At 40.0% G+C, this 21,650-nt stretch overlaps 1 protein-coding gene across 8 annotated transcripts in view; it reads left to right on the top strand.

Moving 5' to 3' along the window:
• The first annotated feature begins 4,331 nt into the window (after nucleotides 1–4,331).
• Nucleotides 4,332–21,650, top strand: part of add1 (adducin 1 (alpha)) — a 173,261-nt gene continuing 155,942 nt past the window's right edge. For 3 of the 8 annotated variants that reach the window (XM_059974140.1, XM_059974139.1, XM_059974138.1), the window contains exon 1: nucleotides 4,335–4,542. The gene's annotated coding sequence lies outside the window, so the exon portion shown is untranslated. Of the gene's footprint in view, nucleotides 4,543–21,650 lie in introns of all 8 variants that reach the window. The other 5 variants (XM_059974141.1, XM_059974143.1, XM_059974142.1 and 2 more) reach the window with 4 other exon arrangements.

Raw genomic sequence — 21,650 nt, 5'->3', positions numbered from 1 at the left:
GAGATGGGGCAGAGTTTGTTAAGTGTGTCCAAGATAGATCCCTGTCAAAGTATGTTGACAAGCCAACTGGGAAGAATGCCATACTAGATCTAGTATTAGGTAATGAACCGGGTCAGGTCACAGATCTGTCAGTGGGTGAGCTTCTGGGGGACAGTGATCACCGCTCCCTGACCTTTAGCATTATCATGGAAAAGGATAGAATCAGAGAGGACAGGAAAATTTTTAATTGGGGAAGGGCAAATTATGAGGCTATAAGGCTAGAACTTGCGGGTGTGAATTGGGATGATGTTTTTGCAGGGAAATGTACTATGGACATGTGGTCGATGTTTAAGGATCTCTTGCAGGATGTTAGGGATAAATTTGTCCCAGTGAGGAAGATAAAGAATGGTACAGTGAAGGAACCATGGGTGACAAGTGAGGTGGAAAATCTGGTCAGGTGGAAGAAGACAGCATACATGAGGTTTAGGAAGCAAAGATCAGATATGTCTATTGAGGAATATAGGGTAGCAAGAAAGGAGCTTAAGAAGGGGCTGAGAAGAGCAAGAAGGGGGCATGAGAAGGCCTTGGAGAGTAGGGTAAAGGAAAATCCCAAGGCATTCTTCAATTATGTGAAGAACGAAAGGATGGCAGGAGTGAAGGTAGGACCGATTAGAGATAAAAGTGGGAAGATGTGCCTGGAGGCTGCGGAAGTGAGCGAGGTCCTCAATGAATACTTCTCTTCAGTATTCACCACTGAGAGTACTTGATGACGGTGAGGACAATATGAGTGAGGTTGATGCTCTGGATCATGTTAATATTAAGGAGGTGTTGGAGTTGTTAAACTACATTAGGACGGATAAGTCCTTGGGGCCTGACGGAATATTCCCCAGGCTGCTCCATGAGGCAAGGGAAGAGATTGCTGAACCTCTGGCAAGGATCTTTATGTCCTTGTTGTCCACGGGAATGGTACTGGAAGGTTGGAGGGAGGCAAATGTTGTCTCCTTGTTCAAAAAAGGTAGTAGGAATAGTCCAGGTAATTATAGACTAGTGAGCCTTACGTCTGTGGTGGGAAAGCTGTTGGAAAAGATTCTTAGAGATAGGATCTATGGGCATTTAGAGAATCATGGTCTGATCAGGGACAGTCAGCATGGCTTTGTGAAGGGCAGATCATGTCTAACAAGCCTGATAGAGTTCTTTGAGGAGGTGACCAGGCATATAGATGAGGGTAGTGCAGTGGATGTGATCTACATGGATTTTAGTAAGGCATTTGACAAGGTTCCACACGGTAGGCTTAATCAGAAAGTCAGAAGGCATGGGATCCAGGGACGTTTGGCCAGGTGGATTCAGAATTGGCTTGCCTGCAGAAGGCAGACGGTCGTGGTGGAGGGAGTACATTCAGATTGGAGGGTTGTGACTAGCGGTGTCCCACAAGGATCTGTTCTGGGACCTCTACTTTTTGTGATTTTTATTAACAACCTGGATATTGGGGTAGAAGGGTGGGTTGGCAAGTTTGCAGACGACACAAAGGTTGGTGGTGTTGTAGATAGTGTAGAGGATTGTCGAAGATTGCAGAGAGACATTGATAGCATGCAGAAGTGGGCTGAGAAGTGGCAGATGGAGTTCAACCTGGAGAAGTGTGAGGTGGTACACTTTGGAAGGACGAACTCCAAGGCAGAGTACAAAGTAAATGGCAGGATACTTGGTAGTGTGGAGGAGCAGGGGGTTCTGGGGATACATGTCCACAGATCCTTGAAAGTTGCCTCACAGGTAGATAGGGTAATTAAGAAAGCTTATGGGGTGTTAGCTTTCACAAGTAGAGGGATAGAGTTTAAGAGATGCGGTGTAATGATGCAGCTCTATAAAACTCCAGTTAGGCCACACTTGGAGTACTGTGTCCAGTTCTGGTCACCTCACTATAGGAAGGATGTGGAAGCATTGGAAAGGGTACAGAGGAGATTTACCAGGATGCTGCCTGGTTTAGAGAGTATGGATTATGATCAGAGATTAAGGGAGCTAGGACTTTACTCTTTGGAGAGAAGGAGGATGAGAGGAGACATGATAGACGTGTACAAGATATTAAGAGGAATAGACAGCCAGCATCTCTTCCCCAGGGCACCGTTGCTCAGTACAAGAGGACATGGCTTTAAGGGGAGGGAAGTTCAAGGGGGATATTAGAGGAAGGTTTTTCACTCAGAGAGTGGTTGGTGCGTGGAATGCACTGCCTGAGTCAGTGGTTCAAACGAGAGGACATGATTTGAGAGTTATGGGGCAAAAGTTTAAGGAAAACATGAGGGGGTATTTCTTTACTCAGAGAGTGATAGCTGTGTGGAATGAGCTTCCTGTAGAAGTTCAATTGCCAGTTCAGTTGTGTCACTTAACGTAAAATTGGATAGGTATATGGACAGGAAAGGAGTGGAGGGTTATGGACTGAGTGCAGGTAGGTGGGACTAGGTGAGATTAAGAGTTCGGCACAGACTAGGAGGGCCGAGATGGCCTGTTTCCGTGCTGTGATTGTTATATGTTATATATGGTGGAGGCAGATACACTAGTGAAGTTTAAGAGACTACTAGACAGGCATATGGAGGAATTTAAGGTGGGGGGTTATATGGGAGGCAGGGTTTGAGGGTCAGCACAACATTGTGGGCCGAAGGGCCTATGTTCTATGGTATTATAGAAAAGTTATTAGCACAGGGAGAACATTTGGCAGATTGGTAGGAGGCAGTGAATGGGAATAAAAGGATCCTTTTCTGGTTGGCTGCCCGTAACTAGTGGTGTTCCGCAGGGGTCGGTGTGGGATCGCTTTTCTGCTGTATATCAATGATTTAGATGATGGAATAGATGGCGTTGTTGCCAAGTTTGCAGGTAATATTAAGATTGGTGGAGGGAAAGGTAATGTTGAGGAAACAGGAAGGCTGCAGAAATATAGACAGATGAGGAGAATGGGCAGGAAAGTGACAAATGAAATACAATGTTGAAAAATGAATGGTCATACACTTTGGTAGATGAAATAAAAATGTAGACTATTTTCTAAACCAAGAGAAAATCTAAAAATCTGAGATGCAAAGGGCTTTGGGAGTAATTGTGCAGAACACCTTAAAAGTTAACTTGCAGGTCAAGTCATGGTGAGGAAAGCAAATATAATGTTTGCATTCATTTCAAGAGGACTAGAATATAAAAGCAGGGATGTGATGCTGAGGCTTTATAAGGCATTGGTAATGCCTCACTTTGAGTATTGTGAACAATTTTGGGCCCCTCATCTAAGGGAAGATACGCTGGCATTTGAGAAGGTTCAGAGGAGGTTCACAAGGATGATTAATAGAATGAAAGGGTTATCATATGAGGAATTTTTGATGACTCTGGGCCTGTCCTCACTGGAATGTTTGGGGAGGGGGGAATCTTATTGAAACCTTCAAATGCTGAAAGGCCTAGACAGAGTAGATGTGGAAATGATGTTTCCCACAGTGGGGGAGTCGAGGACAAGAGGGCACAGCCTCAGAATAGAGGTGTGTTCATTTAAAACAGAGATGCGGAGAAATTTCTTTAGCCAGAGGGTGGTGAATTTGTGGAATTTGTTACCACAGGCAACTGTGGAGGCAAGGTCGTTGGGTGTATTTAAGGCAGAGATGGATAGGTTCTTGATTGGACATGGCATCAAAATTTACAGGAAAAAGGCCATAGAGAGGGGCTGTGGAGGGGGAAAAATGATCTGCTATGATAGAATGGCGGAACAGACTTGATGGGCCAAATGGCCTGATTCTATTCCTATGACTGATGGTCTATGCCCTCTTCTGCTTATTACGTAGGAGGTCAGGGGTCCGAAGACCCACAGTCAATATTTTAGGACCAGCTTCTTCCCGTCTATTATTTATCTTTTTACGTTGTAGTTTTTATCTATTGCACTGTACCGCTGCCACAAAAGAAACAAATTTCATGACATATGTCAATGTTAAAGCTGATTGTCATTCTATTTTGAAGAGGGGCATACAAGTTTCCTTGGTGCCCTGGGAAATATTAATATTTTAAATGAATATCATATTAATTGAGTATTAGCTGGTCTGAACAAACTTACCTACGTTTTCTTCCCAATGAAACCAAGGCAATTTTATTAGCGCCAAATGCCAATGTAAACCACGGGCGGCGCGTGCTCGACCGTCGGGAATGCGGAGCACGCGCCCGATGGTTGTCGGCGACGCGCGTGCGCAATAGCCCGTCGAGGCTGGTCTTGCGCGCGGATGGAGGGTTGGGCACTCCGCCTCGCGCGGAAGAGGTGAGCCCGTCCCTGCCGCGGCCAATGACGCTGGCGCATCACCCCACCCCCTGCCTTTCCCCGTCCAATGAGAGAGCCCCATGCTGCACGGGCCGTCGTCTCTGCATTTGCCGTCCGCCTAGCTTTCTCGGCTGGAGCCGCGGTGGACGCCGCACCCATGTCATCTTGTGTGTATTAGATAGGCGGGGTTAGAGGGTGGAAAAATAATAACCCCGCCACCTTCCTCTATCACCCCATTTAAAACAAAATACACTCTCACCGGTCGCCTCGGATCACGGCGATTTTCGCGATAGAAGGTAAGGAGATGCTCCGAGGCCCGATTGAAGCGAGCAGTATAAATCTGGCGGTTATTGCACAGGGCTGGTGGCTCCTGTAGTAGAGTGTCCGTGTGTTGTTATCGTGACGGCTGTATTTTTCCCCGGTCGTGTTTTTTATTTGGAGCTCGGTCCTGCTTTATTTTAATTACTCTGCACTCTTGCCATCCATCTTCCCTTCCCCTCCTATTAACGCCGTTTTTCTCCGTTGCTCCCTCCTCCTGCATTAAGCAGCTCCGCGGTTACAAGATCCCGTGCAAAAATACATCAATTTTATTTCCTTAAGTTGGTCTCTGATGCAAAGTAAAACCCCTGTCCTGGATGCATACATCCCCAATGCTGTAACCTGGCCGAGTCTTTGTATTGTAGGCGTGTGTCAGTAAATTGGATTACTGCAATGTGAAACATAGCAATGTGTGTTTTAAAGATAAACATTTTTTTTCCGCAATTGAAGAGAAAAATGGTGTCACAGCTCATGTCGTTTTCTGGTATTTATGAATAACTAATTAATAGAATAAGCTAGGAGGTAGAAAAGTCGAAGTGTCCTTGCATGGTGTTTTACAATGTTGCGATTTGCTTTATTCTGTTTTTGAAGTAGTCATCTGCCCGTGGCTTCTCATTTGTACGATCCGTTTGCCCATGTGATGCACTTCCAGTTAGATATTAAATAAATTATATTCTTTTTAAACCGAAGATCTCGGTCAATATAACTTGCTGCGTTAGTGCTTGAGATGATGGGCTTGAAATGAGATGAGCATTTTTGTATTTTTTTCATTGCCGAGTTACAGTCCTAACTGGCGTTGGACATTCTTAACAATATTAAGAAAATGGGTGGGGACCCACACTTAGAAAGCCTACAGAGTATTTCAAGTGGATGAATCTTTACTGGTCATGAATAATCAGAATGTTTAGTCAAACTTGTGAAGTTACGATCAGAGCAACCTGCAATTGAGAATCTACGTAGTCTGTCAGTACTTCTGTAACTTTTCCTATCTGCAATCCTTAATATCTGTAATTCCCTAAAAAAAATTGCTACTCTTTCCATATAAACAACCACAGCTTTCCATCACACAATAAGTTAACTTTTTTTTTGGGGGGGGGCGGTTTATACAGCGTGCAAACGGGCCCTTCGGCCCATCTGATCTGTACGGGGCATGTTTCATTTCATTTGCCTGCTCTTTTTGTCATCTCTAAGCAGTTTTGAAGGCAGGTACTTGGACAGGAAAGGTTTGGAGAAATTTGGAGCAAATATGGGCAGATGAGATCTACTAATTTACTTAGTCTTGAAATCTAGATTTATTTTGGACTTGGGTCAACTGTTTTTCATTCCACCCAATATCGATAACATTATGGTATCTTTTTATATGCTTAATATTGGGTTTCACAATGAAGATTTGAAATAGTTGACAATTTGTTTATGGCTTTATTTCAATGGCTCTTATAAGTAGATTGATAAGTGGTTTGAATTGTTTTACATTGTAAAGACGAAGGGTCTTGACGAAGGGTCTCGGCCTGAAACGTTGACAGCGCTTCTCCCTATAGATGCTGCCTGGCCTGCTGTGTTCCATCAGCATTTTGTGTGTGTTGTTGTTTACGTTGTAAAGGTTAGTCATAAGCCAAAGAGGAGTTTGATATTGCTTGAGATGTGGTTTATGTGTAAGTACTGGCTGAGTTTTTTTATCTTCTTCCCCCCCCCCCCCACCCCCCAACTTTGTAGGCATTGCTCCAACTTTCAGTTGTACAAATGGACAGCCAATAATCATTTATTTATTTCTTTTGCTGAAACTTTATTTGCAGCAATTCAAATGACTGGATGAATGTCATAGTCACAGATTTGTAAAGCAGAGATAAAAGCCTTTGGCCTGACACATGTATCCTGATCATCAAGTACTTACAATGTATATTAGTCACCTTTTTATCACTTTCTAGGCCTTGTTAGTCTAAGTGCTCATCTAGATACTTCATAAATGTTGTGAGAGTATGTTTCTGTCACCCATCAAGGCAATATGGTCCAGATTTCACTCAGTCTCCTGGTGAAAATGTTCCCCACAGATTTCCTCTCCCCTCTTCCTGATCCCAAAACTGCTTGCCCCTTGTCATAAACCTGTGTTCTCAACTTTTGAATTTCTCTTCTATGGGAAAATTATTTCTACAACTATGTATTACGGTATGTTTCAATGTTATTTCATGTGCAGACTATTTCTACTTTATTTTTCATTCCCTTTTGCATTTCTCTGTTCATTAATTTCTCCAGCTTCAAAGAAATTGACCATGTTAATGCATCTGTTGTGATAATAGAACTCTGCTGTAACAATTGTTGCTATTAATTTAAATGCTAAAATTGTGAAGTATGTTCAGACTATTAAATCCAGAAGTCCTTGCTTTCAAATGTTGAAAATTATTTATTTTTTAATGACTGAAATTAGGGTAGAGTTACAGTTGCATCCTTGCAGATAATCAAATGATTCAGCCAATGGTTGACTTTAACAGATGGCTGTTTGGAGTTTTGGGCTTAATCTTTTTAGCTCGGTCAGCCAGAGAAAATACATGCTTGCTTAGGTTTGCTTCAGATCTCTGCTATTGCCTGCTGCCAAGTTGCCTATCTAACTATTATGTTGTCTGCAGATATGGAGTTAATAACTTTTTAAAATATTGGCAAAGATGTTTTTGATCTAAATTGATGTTCATGGGCTATGATTGTGTTATTTTTATATACAAGGCGTTCATTATTCTGTAGATGGCTTCATTCATCACCACACCTTACTTGTATCTCTCTGTATTTCCCTGATCGTTGGATTTATTACTCCAGCTGTACTAATAGTCTTGCCTTCTCTCTGTTGTTTATTGCTTTTTATTGAGTTACACTTTGTTGTACATAGGCCATTTTAAAAATTGAGTATTGTTTTACTTTATTGAGGTTGTGACTCATTGTGGGGTTGAAGGGTTTAAAACCTAGGGAATGTTGTGAATGATCAAGGTTGAAATTGAAGCTAGGAGCTAATGCTGTTACTACTGAATACAAGTTTATCTATATTTTGGATCTTGTTTTGGATAAAAGTTGTCCTTAAATAATCTCAGATAACTTGACTAAGCAATGAAAATATAGGCATTGATCCCCTTGGCTGCATCCTTAATTGCCAACTATAGCTGAATTCCAGAATATCTTAAAAATCTTTTGGACAGACCTCATTTTATGGCTTACTCAGGCTTTAGGGTAAACAATTCCTCTGCTCATTTCACCAATAAAAAAAATCCAATTCCTACAATAATTGAATAAGTCTTTAAAGTATTGTTTGTTTCCATACTGAGATGGGGAATTTTCAATGCATTGAAAAGAAAGTTTTAATTAAATTGCAGTCAGTAGGGTCATTCTATGACTTGACCATCATTTTCTAAAATTGCAAATTATTCCTTCAGGAACTTGAACAAAGCTATATTGGCCTTCTTCCTTTACTAAAGATATGACCATTACAGTGGTCCACAAGCATCTGAGGAGTTTTTGGACTTTAAGCTAAGATTGAATTTATGTTGCTTGCTGTTTCCTCTGGCTTTCAATCATCGTCAAATTATTCTTGCTTTCTGATCTCCAGTGTGCAGTCTGTTACATTGCTGTCCATGGGACCCACCTCCTGCTTTTTGATCTCGTTTCTACTAAACTGCTGACCATGCAGTTTCTTTTTCTTGGCATCTACATAAGCCAATGGTTCTTTCTCTTGGATAATGCTGCCCTGCTATAAATTCACAGTCACAATGTTAAAAGGTATCTTAACTATATTGTTTCTGAAAGGTTGTGGGGGTGGATATTGTGCAAGGAATGACAAAGGTTGTTTTCACTTTTCTTCTGCATGCAGAGTTTCCGAAGATAATCTGAAAATAGCTTGTGTGTGCTGATGCGGTTTAGGTTTACTCTTTCTATTTCAATTGACAAAGCTCCATGTAGATTACTAATCAAAATAATAACTCATTGCATCCAAGAAAATATTGCAAATTGAATCAAAATTATCTCAGTGGCAGCAAAGAGTGGTTGAAAGACATCCTCAGGTTTTGGTAGTTAGTCCCTTGCTTTTGGTAATCTATTATAAATTGCACTTAAGTTTAGGGAGTATGATGTTTCAAAGTTCAAAGTAAAATTTATTAAAGTACATGTATGTCACCATACATAGCCCTGAGTTTCATTTTCTTGCAGGCATACACAGTAACTCCAAGAAACATAATGGAATTGATGAAAGATCACACCCAACAATGAATTTCATTCTGTACATGTGACAAATGATATTAATCTTTATAAATGGGCAGTGGAATGTAACTATTTGAGTGCTGTAGGGATTGGTACTTGGCTATTATTTGTTTTATATTAATAACCAGGAGGAGGGAATGAAATAAGGTTTCCAAGTTTGCTGAAGATATGATAAAATGTGAAAGGAATAAGGTGATAAGGGCATTGTGCTAGTGTGGTGTAGATTGAGTGAATATACTAAAATCTGGCAAATGGAGTTTAATGTGGAGAAGTGAGGTTATGCATTTTGGAAAAAGGAATCAGAGTAAATTATTATCTAAATGGAGAGAGCCTGTTAATTAGTGAGGTTAAAAGGTCTCTAGGTACACAATTGCAGGAATCACACAAAATTATCAGGTTAATTTCTGCAGTGATAATGTTGTCCTGTCAAAGAGAATAGACAGTTTGTTCTGAATTCTTTGAAGTTTAAAAGAATGAGGGTTGACTTTATTCAAAATGTGTAAGATCTTATATGAACTAGGCAGGGTGGATGTTGAGATGTTTTCATTACTGGGAAAGTCACAAACAAGGAGACATGGCTACCAAAGGAATAGTCATTTAAAACATTTCAAGTTCAGTTGTCATTCAGCCATACATGAATACAGCCAAATGAAAGTGTTACTTTGGGGCTAAAGTGCAAAACACAGTACTAATAGTCATATACTGCACAAGGTACATGTAGCACATATAGCAGTAAAATACAACCACACAAAAAAGGATAGTCTATGTCCCTGAGTCTATGAATGTTGCAGCAGTCTGTAGTCAAATTGAATACAGCTTATCTTCTGCTGAGTGAACACTGAGGGCAGCACCGATCCCAACACAGATGCTGCACCACACCATCTCCGGCACTCTGGTGGAGTGCCTGACTCTGACACCTCCTGTGCAAACAGGCAGCACCACAGCATGGCAGAGGCCACACAGCTCCCCTGCCATCCACTCTCACCATTCACCAATAAAGTGGACTTTTAGCATTCCACACCACCAATGTCCACAGGGTCTTGGCGATCACAAGGAAAGCAATTTAGATGATCTCTCACTGTTATGCTATATCCACACTAGACCAGATAATTTTGAAAACGATGGTTTCACATAAAAACGATAGGCATCCACACCAAGTGCTTTTGAAAATACCTTCATTCACATTAAAACGGGTATTTGGCTGAATCTCCTCCTACTGGGCATGCGCAGGACACATCTACAGAAAATGAGCGACATGTTTGGTGTTTTATCTCGCTGTGAAAGTGCGCGTTTGTGCAGTTACAGACTAGAAAAACGTAAAAAGAAATTGCTAAATGACGGACGGGTGTTGGCTCTTGTGCAGGAGGACTTAAAACTTTAAAAAAACAAATACTGGAGTGGATGGAGGCAACCAACAGGGAGCTCGCGGATAGTATGACCTGGCTGATGACAAACTTTGAAAAACTGACTAACTGTTGCATTAATAAAGCACCTTGTTAAATGTGTAAAACATGTCCGCATCAGAGTTGTCTTGTATTTCCATACAATGCTACATTAGGCTGTTACACATCTATTGTCAGAGAAGTACTTGCATAAATAGGTAAACCACCTTCATACAAGCAAGGACAGAAAACAGGGTAAAGTGAGTATACTTATTTATTCAGTAAGTTATGGGTCAAAGTATTTGGTGAGTACGTTTCTAACTCTTCTGGCTTCAGTCTTGTTGCCGTCTGTTCTGAAATTGTTAGGTTCTGTGGGGTGTTGTGTTCAAGAAAACAAGGAAATGCTGTGCCACCATCTGTTCCGGCACGTCATGACAGCGTTTTTAGAATCTCTGGTTACCCCGTCCACATTACTCTGCCCAATCGGCGTTTTCAAATTTACACAGTTTGGAGGGCGTTTCAGCAAAGCTCTGTTTTCAGGGCAGGAAAATGCCATTTCAGTGTGGACGGAGGGTCAAAACGAAGAGAAAAAGCTTTGGCTACTGATTTATCCGGTCTAGTGTGGACGTAGCCTTAGACTGTGCATCTCCTTCATGTACCGACACCTCTTTTTTGCAGGGACCAGCACAGGCTAAGTCCAGCTCCCCTAGTTTCTCTGCCAATAAACAACTTGCTGATGGGGTGGACCTATACTACATTAAGGTCTTAATGTCCAGCAAGGTCTTGAGGTCGTAAAATAATGTGTTTTTAAAAAAAGACAATAACACTTTTGGTTAACTCTATAGAAACCTCTGCATCCAAGTCCACTGTCATTTGTAATATGGAGTGCCACAGTAGCGTAGCAGTTAGTGTAGTGTTTTTTGTTTTGTAATTTATTTTTTTTATTGAAGTTCATCATCAAACAAACATTTCCATAAGATGTATTTCAGACATTGTATGTATATATCACAAATCTCCACGTAGTATTAGCACAGTGTTATTACCGTGTGGGCATCAGAGTTCAGTTCTGGTGTCCTCTGTAAGAAAGTTTGTATGTTCTTCCTTTGAGTGTGTGGGTTTCCTCCATGTGCTCAGGTTTCCTCCCACAGTCCAAAGATTTACTAGTAGTCGGTTAATTGGTCATTGTAAATTGTCCTGTGATTAAGCTAGGGTTCAATGGGTGTTTTGGTAGAATGACCTGTTCTGCATTCTGCGCTGTATCTCTAAGTAAAAACAAATAAACTGAAGTGGCTTGAAATTTCTTTTAGGTAGTAAATATCTTGATTTCTCTGTCCTTGAGTGTTTTGGAGACCTGAATATTTCTTCTTCAAGTGGAGATAGGCATTTAAAAGGTTATGGAACTGAGGATTTTGGAGAACTGGAACAGGAGAGTTTTGAGGCCAGCAAAATTTTTTAATTTAAAAAAAATACTTCTGATCAAGCTTTTGGGCATCAGCTTTGATTTGAGCTCATACATTTGAAGGTGCCACTTGGGTGTGCTTGCTATGCAGAAGTTCTTGTTGATCAAATGTTATGTAGGCATTTCTAAAATAAAAATTTAATGGCAAAGATTTATAACCTTGAAAATTGTGTTTAATTTTTATTTTTAATCAGTGGGTTATAAAGAAATCAAGACTGCTGGAAGAATTAACATTTTTTCCAGACACTGATTCGTTTTATATCATTGGTTTACTGAATTGGAATACAAATTGAATAATTCACTTTAGAATTTAAAAAAAAATTGCCTTAACCTCATCAAAGATACTAAACATTTGTGTATTAGATTGAACTTTTTTTAAATTTTGGATTGAGAGTTTGATGTGTTTTTGAAACTGTTAAATCCAGATATTTGACTTTGCCTATCAATTAAGTGTAATTTAGAATTGATGAAAATCAGTGACCTGTTCACCAGAGTTTCCATTGCTTAGTAATGAATAGATTATTTGTCCTTCAAGTTGAAATGCCCTTGTGTACAGTTTTGTTTTCTGCAAGCTGAACATTCAGTCGTAAAAGCCTTATTTTACTCAACATTGTTTTGTATTGAAGCATGTTCAGTAAATCTAGAAATTAGAATGGAGAAAGTGCTTGATATTCATATAGGTATGCAGAGACATTGTATACCTAACATGAACAGGCAAATGGGATTAGTTTAATTTGTCATCATGTCCAGCATAAATGCATGGGCTCTTACACTGCACTTATCAATATTTCTATGTAATTTATACTGTGCAGCTGTTTTTGGAAGAATAATGGGTGGTGTCACTTTAAGGCCACGGAGTTTCACTTTTTTAAAGTGTAACTAGAAATTTTCATTTGTCTGAAACATGAGTTCAAAAACTTTTTAAGTAGCTATTTCCATAGTGTTATTGGTTGTATCTAATAAATAGAAACGGAGATTTGGGCCTTTGTGCTCACAGTGTCATTCTGTATGATCAAGGATGTTCTTTTACACCAGACCTATTTTCTTATACACACTTTAGAGTTCCTTGACATCTGTTGATCTCTGTTGTTTGGGACCTTCAGGATTCCCTAAAGGTTAACTTGCAGGTAAGGAAAGCAAGTGCAATGTTAGCATTCAATTTAAGAGGACTGGAATACAAAAGCAAGGACACAGACTCAGAATGGAGGGACATCCACTTAGAATGAAGATGAGGAGGAATTTCTTCAGCCAAAGAAGGGTAAATCTGGAATTCACATTTTGTGTTTTTATTTATTTCCAGCATCTGCAGATTCACTCGTGTTGCCTTTAAATCTGGAATTCGTTGCCACAGGCAGCTGTGGAGGCCTATACTTAAGGCAGAGGTTGGTAGATTCTTGATTAGTCAAGCATCAAGGGATATGGCGAGAAGGCAGGAGATTGGAGCTGAGAGAGAAATGGATTAGCCATGATGAAATAGTGGAGCAGACCCACTGGGCCAAATGGTCTTGTGTAATGTTGAAGCTTTATAAAGCATTAGTCAGATCACTCTTGGAGAATTGTTAACAATTTTGACCTGCTTATCTAAGAGAGAATGTTTTGACATTGAAGAGAGTCCAGAGGAGGTTCACAAGAATTATCACAGAAATGAAAGGGTTAACGTATGAGAAGCACTTGATGGCTCTGGGCCTGTACTCACTGGCATTTGGAAAATGGTGGGGAATGGAGGTTTCATTGAAATCTATCAAATATTGATAAGTTTGGATAAAGTGGACTGGAGAGGATGTCTCCTATAGTTGGGGAGTCTAGAACCAGAGGGCACAGCCTCATAATTGAGGGACATCAATTTAGAACAGACTTACTTATTGCCCGTTATGCCTAGTGGCATGTAGGGCAGCAATGAAGGTCCTCCACTCCTGTATGTTTTGGGCTAGCTTCTGATTGGTACCCCCAGGTGTAGTTCAGGGTCTTCAGCTCTCCCTCTACAGTTTGATGCCAGGTATTCTTGGGTCTTCCTCTTCTCTTTCCTTCTGGTGTCCAATGGAGGGCTATATGTGTGATGTTATCAGATTCCCTTCTAAGCACATGCCTGATCCAGCTCCATCGCCTTCGCATGAGGATGGTTTCAATGCTCTCTTGATGGCATTGAGCAAGTAGTTTGTCATTTGAGATGATGTTTGGCCAGAATATTCTTAAGATTCTTAGGTTCTTTGTGTGAAAGACTGACAACTTAGTGAGGTCGCTTCCTGTCATTCTCCAGCATTCTGATGCATAGAGCAGGGTAGAAAGAACACAGCTCTGATACAATTTTAGCTTCTTGTACTGTTGCACTGTTGTACTGTTGGGACTTCCATATGTTGCTGAGCATCCTGAAGGCATTTCTGGCCTTGCTTAGATGGTTCTTGATGTCGTTGCCTGCTCCTCCATCGTGTCTAACATTGCTGCCCAGGTAGGTGAAATCCTCTGTTGTAGAAAGGTCTTCTCCATTCACTTGGATTGTTGAGGGGTTTGAGATGTTCAAAGTCATCACTTCTGTTTTCTTCAGACTAATCTTCAGGCCAATCTGCTGAGCAAAATCGCTGAGGCAGGATGTTTTTCCTTGCATGTGCTGGTGAGTGTGGGAGACCAGAACCAGGTCATCAGCAAAGTCGAAGTCTTCCAGTGCTGGGAAGAGGGTCCATCATATGCCTCTTGTTTGATCTTCAGTTCGCTGCATCACCTAGTTAATGGCAACGTTAAAGAGGAGTGCCAACATCACACATCGTCGTCTCACTCCTGTCTTCACTTCAAAGCTGTAATCACTGTTTCCAGCTCTACATTTAAAATTGGCATAAAAACTCTCAATTATAACAACTATCTGTTGCAGGATCCCATACACCAAAGGCTGTCTCTGTGGATGCTATCAAAGGCTTTCTCGAAATCCACGAAGTTGATGCAGAGCTGTCTCTGTCACTTTGTATGCTGCTCGATGATGTTACGCAGTGCAAACATCTGGTCAATGCATCCCCTACCTTTCAGAAATCCTGCCTGTTCCTTTTTGAGTTGTTGATTGACTGCATCTGACATACGTTGAATGATGATCTTTGGCAAGATCTTGCTTGGAATTGACAGAAGTGTTATACCACACCAATTGCTACGATTTCTCAGGGTGCCTTTCTTTGGAATCTTCACAATGACTGCCTCTGACCAGTTGTCTGGTATCTTCTTCCTTTCCGCTATAAAGAGTGGCAGGAGTATTTTGGCTGCAGGTTCTGGGCCTGCCTTGAACAGTTCTGCACTGTTGGCCAGGGACTTTTCCATTTCTGAGAGATCTAATAGCTGCAATGATTTCTTCTTTGGTGGTTCAACACTAATGTCAAGATCAACCTCTGCCTCTTGGATGTCCACCTCTATTGTTGGCGGTGGTCTTTTCAATACTTCACTGAAGTGCTCTGCCCATCGAGCTTCTTGTTCTGCTTCTGCAGTTAGAAGCCGTCCCTGCTTGTATGCGATCGGTGCATTGGTGGTTCCTCGGTACTTGCCACAGACTGTCTTGGTGATCTTGTACACCTTTCCTTGCTCCCCTTTACTAGCTGCATCTTCTGCCTGATTTGCAAGGTTTTCCATAATGCCTATTTGTCTGCTCTCCTCTTCCTCTTCACTGTTTGGTTCACTTCCTGGTATTGCAAGTTGTAATGTTTCCTATAGTTGGGGAGTCTAAAACCAGAGGGCACAGCCTCAGAATTGAGGGACATCAATTTAGAACAGAATGAGGAAAAATCTCTTTAGCCTGAGGGTGGTGAATCTGTGTAATTCTTTGCCATGGATAGCTGTGCAAGCCAAATCATTAGGTATATTTAAGGTGGAGGTTTATGGTTCTTGATTCATCCGGGTGTCAAAGATTATGGGGATAAAACGAAATGGGGTTGAGAGGACTAATAAATCAGCCATGATGGAATGGTGGAGCAGACTGGATGGGCTGAATGGCCTAATTCTGCTTCTAGGTCTCCTGCTCTAAAATAGTCCATAACTGAATGTATACAATTTTCCCGTGTAGTGTTTTCCAAAGTTAAATCCCAAACATCTAATGATCTACATCTCAAAGCTTTACAAAGGTGGCTGTAGAGATTATGGATATTATTTTTCCTGTCTTCAGATAGAGAAGTAGCAAATAAAAGGAAGGAGAGAAAAAGACATGTTAGTATGACCCATTACTCTAAAGCAAACAAAAGGTGAAAAGTTGAAGTCATGAAGATTATATAAAAGACAGCATTGAGAGAATGATAATAGAACCGAGCAGTGTCGGCATAAATAAATGAAAGGGCAATCATGTTTAATTAATTTTCCTCTTGTTCATCATTACTGGACTTCTGGTAAGATCTCGGTGTGCTTGAACACAGACTTTCAAGGCCAATCTCAAGTGCACTTTTCTTTTAAAAATGTATTTCTTATGATTGTAAGACTATTCTGGACTCCATGAAGAATGGGTACATCAGGTCTACTGCATCAGTGATCGACGGAGGAGCCGGTGCTTGGGCCGGGGAGGGTTCAGAGGAGCTGACCTGAGTGCAGACCTTCTGACATTTGCTACTTTAAGACAAAGGAGTTGGTGTGTGAAAACAGTGTGCGGTGTAACCGTGAGTGACTGTTTTGGACCTTTACTTTTGTGATAATGTAACATGCTGCAGGCCTGTTTCCCTTGTTCGGTGAGTCAGGCAACGAGGCAACAGTGTGGCCTTGGTTGTGATGAAGCCTCAAGCCGCAGGCTTGCCTGTTGCTGCAGTCCGGGTGAGGTGGTGGTATAGTGTGGCGTTCATGCTCAGTTGGAAGCTCGCCTCTCCCTTTAGTACTGTCATCTAGTGCTTAACCAGTGGAATGACGGGCTGGATTGCTGAAAGCTAGACACATAGGGACTTGGACCATACATGTGCTTTCTTGCGTAACAATGTGTGTGCTTTTTCTTGCTATTTTGAATGCATGTTATGTACCTTGGCCCCAAAGGAATGCTGTCACATTTAACTGTGTCCATGTATGGTTTGAATAATAATTAAACTTGATTTGATTAGGTGAGGATGGGTCATAGCCTGAAAAATTAACTCTCTTCTGTTCTCCACAGCTGCATGTTGAATCTATTGAGTTTTTCTTGCATTTTCTGGTTATTTTGTTTAGATTTCCAGTATCTGCAGCTGTTGTTTTATTTTATTAGCATGGTTAATTTTGTTCTTTGAAAGAAACAGGCTTTGAAGCTATAGGATCAGACTAATATAGTCACCATTTAGGATTCAATTTATGAGAAATTTCTTTATGGAGGATTTAAATTTTTCATCAGTCTCAAGTACATTATATGATTGAGCAGGACCAACATTTCAAAGTGGAGGATTCCAGTTTCCTTAGTTGCTACAAATATAAAGAAATAAGGATTGAGTAGGAAAGTGGACTTTGGTTTCTTTGCTGCTGAAGCCCAAAACAACCTAACTATGTAGTCTTGGTTGGGTGTAAGCATTCAGGATCCAATTTAGGATAGATTAGTTAGTATTATGTCATACTCACAAATTTCTACAGATGTACTGTGGAGAGCATTTTAACTAGTTGCATCACTGTCAGGCATGGAGGGGCCACAGCATAGGATCGGAAAAAGCTGCAGTAAGTTGTAAATTCAGCCAACTCCATCATGGGCACTAGCCTCCCCAACATAGAGGGCACCTTCAAAAGGCAATTCCTTAAAAAGGCGGTATCCATCATTAAGGACCCCCATCACCCAACAAATTCCTTCCTCGCATTACAGTCATCAAGGAGAAGGTATGAGAGCCTGAAGATACAGATTCAACGTTTCAGGAAAGGCTTCTTCCTCTCCACCATTAGAATAATAAATGGACTATGAATCCATGAGCACTACCTCATAATTTATCCTTCCCCCCCCCCCCCACTACTATTTGAATTTAGTTATAAGTGCGTGTTTTTTTTAATTGTTTATTGCAATGTACTGCTGTTGAAAAACATCAAATTTCATGATATATGCTAATGTTAAATCTCATTCTGATTGTGACATCTGTGATCAGTATTTCATTCTCGATCAATATCTCAATATATAAATAAATAGTATGTTTTTGAATTTATGCTTCTGACAATGTTTAGATCACGTGGAAGGAATTTTAAATGCTTGGGTCAGGTTTGGATCCACTATAATCAGATTAATTGTTGTTAACCTTTAATTTGGTGACCAAGTTGACATCAGATTCTTTCTGCTGATTCATACATTGGTAGATATGCCATCTCTTCTCTTCTCTCCCCCCCCCCCAAAAAAAAACACCCCAGTTGATCAGGTAACATGTGTGAGATTATTTTATAGTTTTGCTAAGTGCTTGAAATGTTCAGCAGAGCTACAATAAATAAGTAATAAGTAAATAATGCAATATCTTGACTTTTAACTCCATATGTACTGACAAGGCAACTACACTTGAAACTGTTAAGTGTTGGAGTTTTCAATCTGAATTTATGCTATTTGTGTAAAACCACTTCTGACTGAATTAGTAGTTTTGAGATTTTTAGGTGATAATTTGGATTTTTTGAATAGCATTGGAGTTCCTGAGTTTAAAAGCACTGAAAGGTAAAAATTTATAATTGTAATAAGACATTCCTACATCCTTGGATGCTCAGGAGTTGTCAAGTCACTTTTTATTGTCATTTCGACCATAACTGCTGGTACAGTCACAGTAAAAACGAGACAATGGACCATGGTGCTACATGAAACAGTACAATAACTATGCTGAACTACGTAAAAACAACACAAGAAAAAAAAACTACACTAGATTACGGACCTACCCAGGACTGCATAAAGTGCATAAAACATTGCAGGCATTACAGTAAATAATAAACAAGACAATAGGCACAATAGAAGGCAGTAAGTTGGTGTCAGTCCAGGCTCTGGGTATTGAGGAGTCTAATGGCTTGGGGAAAGAAACTGTTACGTTGTCTGTTACAGAGCCTGAATGCTTTGATACCTTTTCTCAGATGGCAGGAGGGAGAAGAGTTTATATGTGCTTTACTGGCGGGTTTTCCAATAGTACTCCAACATATTCTGGATTTCTAAACCAATCTCCATTCACTTTCACTAACTCAACCCCTTGTAAGCTATTTAAGGTTTAACCAGACTGTTTGCAAGCTTGGTATTGACCCTGAGAGAATGGATGCTATTGAGATCACATTATAAGATTGCTCATCCAATGCTATTCAAGCAAGTCTCTAGTGCTTTAAAGTCCGTTAACCCATGGTTAACCACAACTCGTTCATGGGTTTGTCAGAAGTGTAAGAAGTAGAGTAGGCTGGTTAGCACCCCTTCAGTCTGGTCATGGCTGATGCAATAATTTTCTTGCACTCTCCCCGTTCCTCCGACGCCCTTGTAGTTTAAATGTTTATCAGCCAGTACCTTGAATATATTCACCAACTCTGCTTCAATAGATGTCTGGATTAAAGAATTCCAAATAGGAGCATAAAGTTCTTCATCTGAATCTGAGATCACAGGACCCTGGTTCCGGATACTGTCAATTGGGCAAGCATTTGTCAGCATCTACCTTATGAATCCCCCTCAAATCCTGTATGTTTCAATTAAGATCACATCTATTTTTTTCCAGTAGGCTGAAAAAATTTTCATAGGAATGAACTTGGATCAGATTCCAGCAAATTTTGTCCATTCAGGACTCCATGGTGTCCTTCCGGACGTATATTAGCTTCCAGTGAATTAGTACTTCAATGTTAAAATTTTCAACCTTGGTCCATGGTATACCCACTCCATGTTAATATAACTTCTGGTCTTTTACTTCAGAAGGCCTTTGACAAGATGCCACACATGAGGCGGCTTGCCAAGTTAAGACCCAATGGTATTACAGGAAAGTTATTAATATGGTTAGAGCATTGGCTGATTGGTAGGGGGCAGCGAGTGGGAATAGAATGATTCTTTTCTGGTTGGCTGCTAATGACTAGGGATCGGTGTTGGGACCACTTCTTTTTATGCTGTATATAAATGATTTAGAGAACAGAATAGATGGCTTTGTTGCCAAGTTTGCAGATGTTATGAAGATTGGTGGAGCGGCAGGTAGTGTTTTTTTATACATTTTCTACATCGCTACAGATAAAAAAAAAACCCAGATCAAAATGAAGAACATTAATACAGTGCAAAAATAAACATACAATAATAATATAATACCAAAAAAGATAATTGAGAAAGCACCCAAATTGAAGGCATGTAAAATTAGTATCCTCCCCAAGCCCTGCAAGAAAAAAGAAACTCCAGACCAATCACAACACAATATAAAGAATATAAATCAGGTCATTCAAAACCCCAAAAACTGTAAATACACTTAGCAACAGAAGATATTAATGCCTACTACCAAAAAAAAGAAGCTGAAAGCAAGGGACCGAAAAAAAAACCTTAGTTAAGAGGAAGGTTATGAAAGTACTCAATAAAAGGTCCCCAGACCTTATGGAACTTTATATCCGAATTAAGAACTGAATAATGAATTTTTTCAAGGTCTAAGCAGGACATAACATCATTAAGCCATTGAGCATGCGTGGGCGGGCCAACATCTCTCCATCTAAGGAGGATTAAACGTCTGGCCAGGAGAGAAGCAAAAGATAATATTCGACACTTAGTCGAACTCAGACGTAAATCTGTCTCACCCAAAAAACCGAACAAAACAATTAAAGGGTTAGGTTCTAGGTAGTGATTCAGAATATAAGATAACGTTATGAAGAGATCTTTCCAAAATTTCTCCAAGCTAGGACAAAACCAGTACATATGAATAAGAGAGGCCTCGCCCCTTTTGCATTTATCACAAAGAGGACTAATATTAGGGTAAAATCAAGATTGTTCATAGAGCCCATATGTCTAAATCTAAACTATCTTAAACTGTAAAAGGCAATGGCGAGCACAAAGAGAGGTTGAATTAACCGATTTGAGAATCGAGTCCCAAGTCTCATCAGATAAGGAGATATTTAAATCATGCTCCCAAGCCATTTTAATTTTATCCACAGGGGCACATCGTAAGGATGCTAATTTATCACGAATAAATGAATATTAAACCTTTACCTCGTGGATTAATAGAAAGAAATAAATCCATAACATTTTTCTCAGGCATTTCAGGGAAGTTAGGAATTAAAGGATTAATAAAGTGTCTGATTTGGAGATATCTAAAAAACTGAGCATTGGGCAAATTGAACTTAGCAGAGAGCTGTTGAAAAGATGTGAAGCGATTATCAATAAAAAGATCTTCAAAATGTCAAATGCCCTTCCTATACCAATCATGGAATGCTGAATCATACGTAGTAGGTAAAAAAAGGAGATTATGTAAGATAGGGCTAGAAAAGGAAAAACCATGGAAACCATAAAATTTCCTAAACTAAGCCCGTGTACACAAAGTGTGTCTAACAAGAGGATTAACAATTAATCTGGACAAACTACTAGGGAGTACAGAGCCAAGAAGTGCAGAAATAGATAATTCTTTAGTGGAACTCAACTCCATTGCCATCCAATTAGGGCTCGGGTTGGCCATGGAAAAAAGACCAAAAAGTAGCACAACGTATATTGGCTGCCCAATAATATAAACGAAAGTTAGGTAAAGCCATGTCACCCTCTTTTTTTAGATTTTTGGAGATAAACTTTATTAATTCTAGGGCGCTTATTCTTCCACAGATATGACAAAATAGAGTCTAAGGAATCAAAAAAAGATTTAGGAATAAAAATTGGGATTGATTGAAATAAATGTAAAAGTTTAGGGAGAACATACATTTTAACAACATTAATACAACCTACCAAAGACATAGATAGACGTGACCATTGTAACAGACTCTGTTTTATAGTATATGAAAGATTGGCAAAATTTTCACGAAAAAGATCTTTAAACTTCCTTGTGACTGTAATCCCAAGATAAGTAAATTGATTATGAACTACTTTAAAAGGGACATCATGGAATGTTAATTCTTGTGCTTCTTTATTAATTGGGAAAAGTTCACTCTTATGTAAATTAAGTTTATAGCCAGA

This window comes from Hypanus sabinus, chromosome 7 (assembly GCF_030144855.1).
Source record: "Hypanus sabinus isolate sHypSab1 chromosome 7, sHypSab1.hap1, whole genome shotgun sequence".
In the NCBI taxonomy this organism is placed as follows: Eukaryota; Metazoa; Chordata; class Chondrichthyes; order Myliobatiformes; family Dasyatidae; genus Hypanus; species Hypanus sabinus.
This window is presented reverse-complemented; position numbering and strand designations above follow the sequence as displayed.